The sequence below is a fragment of the Corvus hawaiiensis genome, chromosome 1, assembly GCF_020740725.1.
Source record: "Corvus hawaiiensis isolate bCorHaw1 chromosome 1, bCorHaw1.pri.cur, whole genome shotgun sequence".
In the NCBI taxonomy this organism is placed as follows: Eukaryota; Metazoa; Chordata; class Aves; order Passeriformes; family Corvidae; genus Corvus; species Corvus hawaiiensis.
The window spans coordinates 74008663-74017712 of record NC_063213.1 but is presented as its reverse complement, the minus strand read 5'-3'; the positions used below and the strand labels follow the sequence as shown (position 1 = coordinate 74017712).

Genomic DNA, 9050 nt, shown 5'->3' with positions numbered 1-9050 from the left:
TAGTGGTTGTTACCAGGACAGACAGTGACCAAGATGCACACATGTGCTTAACTAGAAGACTGCAAAATTCTTTCCACTTAGAATTTGGTAATGCTATTGATATGTTTACCTTTGGAATATAAATGTCCTTTATGTAGAGTTTAAATTTAAATCAATGACAGATGAAAAGTAGTGTAGATGTTTCCTTATTATGCACGTTTCACCCTCAATACTGTCAGTCCTCTGTGATCTTTCTACCAAGTGGTAAAATAGGAAGCGTAAGTACTTGCTTATTTGTGAGACTGTCTTTTATGGCATCTTAATTTTAGTATTAAAGTGTTGATTAAAATTAGATTAATTTATCTGGTTGTGTGTATCAACGTATGCAGGTAACCAAGGGCAACCATCAAATCGCAGAAGAAATGCAGAGTAGATTTATTTCATTGCCTTGCTGACAACACCAGGTGGCAGAGGCACACAGGGACGCAGGCTTCATTAGACTTAGCTCATCCGAGCGGAAGTGGCAGGGGTGGTGCTGGGGGTGGGGGACATTGCTGCCTGCCTCACTCTAGCAATAGGCTTTGTGCATGTCTGTGAGTGTGTTATCTCTCCACAAGAATTCTTCTTCTCAAAGCAGGACGAGGGTGAACAACATTAGGTATAAAAATGGAGTTTTCCCACACCGGAAATTTTTAGCATTCTCAGCTGCAAGGTCAGTTGAGTGAAACTATTCCCTCCTCCTCACTATTCTTCCAGTTTTGCCCATTTCTTCCCAGCACTGGTATTCCATACTTCTTTAGGTAAGCTTTCTCTTCTTGATCTGTTCTGGTTTTGGCTGGGGTAGACTTAATTTTCTTTGCACTGTGGGATTGAGTCTTAGATTTGTGATGAACATAGTGTTGATACTACAGTCATGATTTCATTATGAATGAGCACTGTTTACAAAGTCAAGGCCTTTTCTGCTTCTAACACTATCAGCACACAAAGAGTTGAGAGGGGACACAGCTGGGACAGCTGATACAGACTGACCAAAGGGGTATTCCAGACCAAATGATGTTGATTCACCAATAAAAGCTGTGGAGAGAAGGCAGAAGTTGGGGACATTCGAAGTGATGGTTTTTGTGTTTGCAAGTAACCGTTCTGCATGATGGAGCCCTATGTTCCTGGGAACGGCTGAACACCTCTCTGTCCATGGGTGAGCCCTGTTTTGTGAGCAAAAAATTCCTTGTTTTGCTTTGCTTCTGTGTGTGGCTTTTACTTTCCCATTAAACCATCTTTACCCCAATCCACAAGTTTTCTTTGTTTTACCCTTTTGATTTTTCTCCCCCATACCACCAGAGGAAAGGATGCAAATGGCTGGGTGATGTTTATTTGCCATCTGAAGATAAACTGCACCACCATCTTTGGTTTAGAAATTGTCTGAATTCAGCTTTTACAAATATATGGAAACATTTAAGACAGAGTTTTTTTTATCTACTGACATTGTAGAGATAGCAATGATTTCAATTGTTAACTTAAGTTCCTGCCAGACACCTTAATAATCATGCTTCTAATGTCTAGATCAATGAAATAAAATACATGCTTCATTGCACTACTTAAGTAATGTATTCAGTTTTATCTGAGTCAAAAACCATTTTCCTTCTCCTGTTCATCTCCCTGGTTTACATGATTCTATGACAAGTAATGAAAAGACATATTTGTACCAAGCTGCAGCCTCAAGGACATCATATAACTGACACTGCTCTTTGCAGCTGTGCACCCAGGATCAAAAGTGAAGGCAATTCCATGATACAGACCTTCCACACTCTGATGATTTTACATGGGAAAAAAGAATAAGATTTGCTTGTCATTAGCACAACATAAAAACATGCAAACAAAATACTGTTCTTCCCTTAAACTCAGTTGATATCTCACACCACCAAAAAAAAAAAAACAACCCATGAAGGGAGGAAAAACGAGTAATAATGTTAAAAAAAATTCTTATTCTTCAGTGCAGGAGTTAATATCTGCACTAAAAGGCTGTTTCAGACAAGATCTCAGTCTGGTCTCTGGAAAGGTACATGTTTAATTCTATGTTAACAATTGAATTGACTGCAGTAATGTTTCCTGTCTTGATATTCTCACTAATATAAAATCAAAGATTAACAGTGAAATGGAAATTATTTTTTAAATATGGACTTTGTCTTCAAAATTGGGCTAGCATAGGCTTTGATAGTCATTGGTGGGTCTCTATGAATACTGAGTAATAAAAGAATGCAAAATTAGAAATATCTCAAAATCACTGTTTCTACTGTTTTATCAGTGCTTTTCCAGTAGCTATGATTGAAATAATAGAACCTATTTTAAATTATTTTTTATTTCATTTTGGTATGCTACTATTAAACTGAGAATTCTAAAATTAATTTTGAAATGAGGAAAGATCTTGATTAAAACCTTGCCTATGAAATCCTACTTAGCATCTCTGGATTTGTTCTGCCATCAGTTCCATTGTTCCTCAGGAATATATTTTCTTGCCAGATGCAGGTGTCTGAACATTGTTATTGAACATTTTGAACTTTCCAATCCCTGTGTGGGGGTTGATGTTCATTCACAGACTTGGTGGTCAGTTTCTTAATTGTTTAGGTTATGAAATGACAGATCCTTGGAAAAGAATGTTCTTGTCCTTCTTGGACATTCCTGGAGGCAGCTACCTCTGCAGCACATCCTCCATGGAGTCTGCCCGAAATCTAATGACTTGGCTGCCAAGAAGCACTTTCAGATTTTGCTTCTTTTTTGCTTTCTTTCATCCTCCTCCTGTTTCAAACATATCAGAATGAGTGTGTCTCCGGTGTTCAGTTTCATTTGTTTCTTTGACAAATGTGACACTCCACTTTGTGAGATGGTCTTCTTCTATGAATATATTTTAAAATAAGAGTTTTAAAAGAAATGTCTTTATTATCAGGGACATATCTATATGTGAGTGAACTTGCAGAGTCTTAAGAAATATTTTTGTCTTTTAACAAATTTCCGTGGTTTTTAGTTTGGTGTCTTTTTGTGCTCTGGAGAAATGATTGTATGGATGCAGTACAAATGAGTTTATCAGATAAGTTCACTCTTGAGTCTGACAAATTATGTGAATTTATTTAAACTAACATCGCATTTAGTAAGCCTGTGTATTCCCTTTTCATTCATTTGATAAGATTTTAATTTCTCTCTACTAACTGAACAGGGGAGGGAGCAAAAGTACTGTTCTGATTTTCATCATTAATTCACAGTGAGCTAATGCATAGGGAAAATCAACTCAAATAGGTTTGCTATTTAGACCCTCTTTGAAAAGAAGCCAAGTTGTTCTTCTTCCTCTTCCCTTTTTACAGCCCCACTTCTCACCCCAGTGCTTATTTCTGCTTAGAACTTAGGCATCATCCTTCCCAGAAAGCTAAGAGATGGTTTTTCAGTTTAAAGAAATTATGACTTATTAGAATATATATCTCCTTCTTTTAATCACAAGAACAAACTTACCAATTTGGCTGTATCATGCCAGCAGTACAAATCTTTGTCCTCATAGCTCACAGTTAAGTTTTGAATGCTCAGCCTTTTCAGTGAAACTCAAAACTTTCACAGAATGAAAAAACATCTACACCTCCCAGTCTCTCACACTAAGTGTTATATTTGGTATTAGGAGTATAACAGCCTAGTCAGGGAAGAGCTGTTACTTGATTACTGCAAGAATACAATTGTTTAGCTATTGATGAACTCAACTGGGCTATAAAACAGGAAAAAGACAGGCTAATTTTGCCTCTCCCCTACTGTACATGTAAGGGAGGATAGGTTCACAGGAATTTTTGCCTCCTCACAAATTGGAATTCCAATTCTCAATTTGTTCCAAATAAATAAAATGGAAAAAAAGCTTATGGCTTGTACTGTCTGGTACAATGACATAAGCATGCCAATGTGTAAGTATTCTACATAAATATGAGCAACATGACCTTGAAAGGGGAAAAGAAAAACTTCAGTTGCTGTATTTGAGCACAAGTAAAGTGCAGTAAACAAGTAAAAAATCAGAAAATAGAGAACAAGATAAACACTAGTGAAATGGGAAGAATATTTTGCTGAATATAAAAATAAGAATGGTTGGCAAAGCTACAAACAAGATAAGCAGCATTGGAAGCCTGTCTGGGAGATGGGTAGGAAAGCAGCATAAAAACATTGTGCATGAGAATGAAGAAAAAAGCAGACAAGCCTGTTTTGCTTCAAACTTCTTTTGCTGAAAAGCTCTCAAGTTTGATCATCTCAACTTCTGCAGTTGAGGCCACCCAAGACAGCATCTGTCGTTGCTAACTATACAGCGTCAGCTCTGTGGTCTTTGTATCCTCACAGCTAATTTATATTCTAGGTGTCAAAGACAAACAGTTTTGTACAGAAAGTGTTGACAATGTATAAGAAACAAACATGAGCATGAATTTTGTTGATAATAAATTAATATAGTAATTTTCTATTGTAAATGCAAAACTGGTATGATTTATCAGTCTTCTAAAAGCTTCCATCACATGCATCTGTAACTTCCTTCCTGTTAAACACATATATGCACCAAAAAAAAGTTGCTGCAGAAGTTTTTTAAATAACATAAGATGTCACTAAGCTAAGTCTTCTAAATCTTGTGGAATTTTATTCTTAAAGACTTCTAGCAACTGAGTTGGAGAATAGATGACGCTAGTCACTAAATGAAAGCTAACTTAGAAAGTTTATAACCTGGGAAAATGCTAACATCTTTTGCTTCTGTGAATTATGCTGGACACTTAAATACCTCTTCTGACCTGAAAAAATACTGAAGATCATAATTTTGCAGTGTGTTTGTACTGTCTCAAAAAAAACATGCTGAAACATGCCACAGTAAGACAATTTCCAGACATCAAGATGTCACTATCATCACAGTTTTTGACTATATATAGTTGCCTATTACTAGCAAGTAGAGACAACACAAAGTTTACAGTCTAAAATGTTTCCACAAACTTCATTGAATGACAGAGATAAAAACTCAGCTATGAGGATATTATTAAGGGGTTTGTGCCTCTCTTTTTAACAGGCTCCACCTCCATGCTGCCAAGTGCATAAAACACAAGTCTTTCTTCCTCACTTCTGTGTGTAACTTTTAAACTGCTGGTAAAACATTGTAGGTTTAAAACTCCAGAGAAGAGCCACAAGGTGAGTGTCACCACGGCAGGGGACGGTGGCAATGGTGGTGCTGAGAGCAAGTGAGCAAGATGGCTGGTGCAGGGCTCTTTCTGGAGCTCAATAAGGAAAGCCCAATGACAAATGACTCTAATAAGATAACTGCTTTAATAAGAAATAATGAGAGGAGAAATACAGAAAGTGTTTCAACTCTTCAGGTGCTGGGCACCCCACATTGATGCAGCATCATTTGGAGTCTAGATGGATTTTTCCCATGGTGCTTTGAAGATCTGGTGCTGTCCATGGAGAGAAACTTATCCTTTTGGTCATCTGAGATATCCTGAGTGATATCCTCACAAAGAAATAATTCTGTTTCTAAGGGGTGCTCTCATAGGACTTCCTGCTGCACAGTTAGATAAAGGCAAGGCTAGGAAGGCAGTATAATTGCAGGTTCCAAGTGGGATATGCCTTCAGGCTCCTTGTGTAAAATGAGCTGGCCAAGTTTGTCCTGCAGACCAGGATTGTGCACCATCACAGAGTGCAAAGCCATACTGGACAGGCAGCACAGCACAAGCCTGACCCTGCTCAGGTTAACTTTGTGTGGATCACTGACTCCTAAAAGTGAAAATGTTTCTCAGTTAGGATCAATGCACTGCTAGAATAGAATAATACAAAGGGTTGATTTTTATAAATGTTGAAATTTATTAAAGGAGCAAATTAGGAAGAAAAGAAATGTATCTTTAGTACATTTTAAGCAGAAAATACAAAATACTTGAATGCATATGTTTTCTCTATGAAACTGAAATGGCTTTGGACAGAAAACAGGTATTAAAAAGATCATGGCCTTGGTGGGAAAAGTTCTATGCATGAGCAGTAGAAGGACTTAAGGTACTTAAGTTTTTGCTACTTTGTAACAGTAGCTATCAAGGTGTCTAAAGGGCCTAATCCTGTAACTGTACTAACAACATGCATAGCACTGGCTTCAGCACAAAACACAAAAGGTGATTAAACTCAGAAAAAAGGAGAGGAGGAAACTAATTCATACTTTTTTTGTTTTCTATTTGTATTTTTTTTTAAGTCCTCAGTCTCCAATACAAACTGTGTGACAATAAATTACTTGGCTTCGCTGTGTGTGTCTAATGCAGTCATCTAAGTCGGATGAAGAAAAGATTTTTCAATCCATATTTTCTTCAACTTTTTCCATTGGCATTCTTCCTGCTTAATATCCTCTGAATGTTAAAATTCTTAGCCAGAGATATTCAAAAGTGTACCTAGAATTGTGTTTGTTTTGGGGTGACTTTATGATGTATATCACATATCGCTGCCCTATGCCCAGAAATTTATTTTTGTGCCTTGCTATGCCTTTAAACTGATCCTGAGAGGGGGAAGGAAAAACTGAGCAAAACTTTTTCAAAGCAGTTTGCAGCTTGTTCAAGGTCACACAGAGATAGAGGCTTTTTTTTAGCTGCGGCAGGAGAGCGAGAGTGGGGGAGGCACCCGGCTTCCTGCTTCTTTCCTGCCAGCTTTCAGCCATTTTTTCTCGGCTCCTTTTTCTTTCTCCAGGGAGAGACAGAGAGTTGAACTTTTTTTTTTTCCTGGGACTTTGTTTTTTTTCTTTTTTTTTTTTCTCTGCTGGACAGTTTCAACATCAGAATACATCAGGAGGAATTTCCACCGAGGCCTTGGCCCTGGAGGTGGGCCCACCACCTCATCCCAGCTCCAAGGAGGGGGAGAGAGAGATCTATGGAAGGACACTGAAATTTTCCCAGGTTTCTCAGCAGATCAAGAGATTTTATTATTTAGAATTATTTTCCTTTTCCCGCGTGTTTGTTAAATAAATAGATTTATCTCTTTGACTTTCCTTTGAGGAAAATTTTTTTTTCCCAAACCTGGTGGGGGAGGGGTGGTTTGTAACCTGCCTTCTCTCAGAGGATATATTTCAAAATTTGGCCAAACTAGCACAGTGTTTCTAAGACAGGTAAGAGTTTTCTGATTGTATTTCAAACTACATTAACGCTGTCCGCATCATTAATTGTTGTCTTCCTTGATGGGGGAGACGTTCAGATTTTTGCCAGGAGAAAAAAGGAGGCAAATGGGACTTCATGCTTCTCAGTCTCCAGATAGCTGTTTATTAATTCTTATCTAAGGAGTACAAGCCACTGGCATGGCTTAGACATAGCACAGAGCAGAGAATGCAGCAAGAAGACAACTTATCAAGATCTCACAGCCTTTTTAAAGGTAAATTACCCAATGAAAGCTTAAAACGCAAGGTATTTTCACTTTTTTACCAATGTCCAACAAGTTCCTCAATCACATAGACAGGAACTGCGGAATTCTGTATCCAGTCATCCCAAACCACTGTTGCTGCAAAATATGGAGTTAGCGAAGGAGAAAGAAGCTTTTAACTACAACTTATCCTCCATTTGAGGTTTTCTACTTCTATCTATTTACTATGCAAATAGACCTAAAAACTCTAAATTTTTCACCCTGTGATAATCTCACATAGTATTCTACCACCTAATTCACACCACTGTAGATTCAAATTCTCCCAGAGGCTAGGCAAATTTTCCCATGGACAAAGGTCAAAAACAGTACTGTCCAGGGGGGTAAAACCTTTCAAAACAGGCAGAGAAATATTCTCTGCGTTCTAGGTTCCCACATACATAATGCAAGCCAGATCTTGAAGGAAAGCTGTATCACTGTGTCAGTTGCAGCTACGCTGTGCTGGAGCTGAAAATCCCTGTGGGGAGGAGAAAATGATGAAACAGCTTTTGGAGTGAAGCTGACTTGTGCCTGGCTAGTGTGGAGGTGGACAGAATAGTCTTGGGTTTATTTGTGAGCCATTCTGTGATTTTCCAGTTTCTGAAGTATGCTAGCCTTTCTGCCAGCTTGTTTCCATAGTCTTTTCCTACCTCTTTTCTCTTAATTCCCTGCTCCTGACCATGCAGTCCTACCTCTTCATTGTCCTAGTCTGGAGCTTTCTGGATCCCAATTGCCTGTGCACTTTGTGCTAAATTGTTTTTGAGCGCATTACTTTGCCGAATCATCTCACTATTCTTTCTTCCCCTCTGCATCCTATGCTGATGAGTCTTTCCTTTTTGTTATTTACCAAACACTTTGAGTGTTTAGAGTGGATAACTCACTTAATTGGCAGTAGCCCCTTTCTCTTATTTTTTGTGGATCACTTAACTTTCTGTCATCTTAATTAATTAAATTTCCTTACAGATGGGTTTGATAAGGGCACAGGCATAAGCACAAAGTAAGTGGTGGAAGTATACCATGAGGTATGAGGAATGGAGATGTACCAGAAGTGTAGCTTACCACTCCCAGGAGTGACAGATCCTCCTGTTTGCTTCACTAGATTTAATGAAACTTTGTTCCTCATAGAGACAAGAGTAACTCCTGCTGATGAATGTCTTGAAAATGGCTGTTCGGGGAACAGAGGTGGACAGTGTAGAATAAGATTCACAATTAAGTACATTTTGACTGCTGGAACTGACCAAGTTGGGGGCAGCTTCTACAATGTTCTGTAAATGTAGTTGGAGGACGTTTCAAGGTAAGTGCAGGTCACCTTTTTGTGACAATTATGGCAGATACTTAAGTGTATCTGCCATAATTGTCATGCACCTTATCCTTTAAGTTACATGAGTGTGTTTGTTGGTGGTCTGAACAGAGACATATTTCTTACAAGTTGTAATGCTTTTGAGAAAAAATTTAGTGTAAATGCTGTCACTTAGGCATTAAAATTGGTGTCTTGGTTTTGAAAGTTTTGAATGCTTACCATATCCCAATTTATCTGCTTTTAGCCTCCCTTCAAATACAGCTGTAGAGAATAATTTTTCACAGTCTCTCCATATATGTTTCAGTACTGGCTCTACGACTTCTTGTGGTGCAGAAGTTATCATCTACTATTTGTTCTATAA

At 38.1% G+C, this 9050-nt stretch overlaps 1 long non-coding RNA gene across 1 annotated transcript; it reads left to right on the top strand.

The window, feature by feature from the left end:
- Positions 1-742: 742 nt before the first annotated feature.
- On the top strand, positions 743-8678 carry LOC125335282. Its single transcript, XR_007207402.1, has 3 exons — positions 743-779; positions 958-1174; positions 8515-8678. It is a non-coding gene; the product is annotated as an uncharacterized LOC125335282 (long non-coding RNA).
- Positions 8679-9050: the final 372 nt, after the last annotated feature.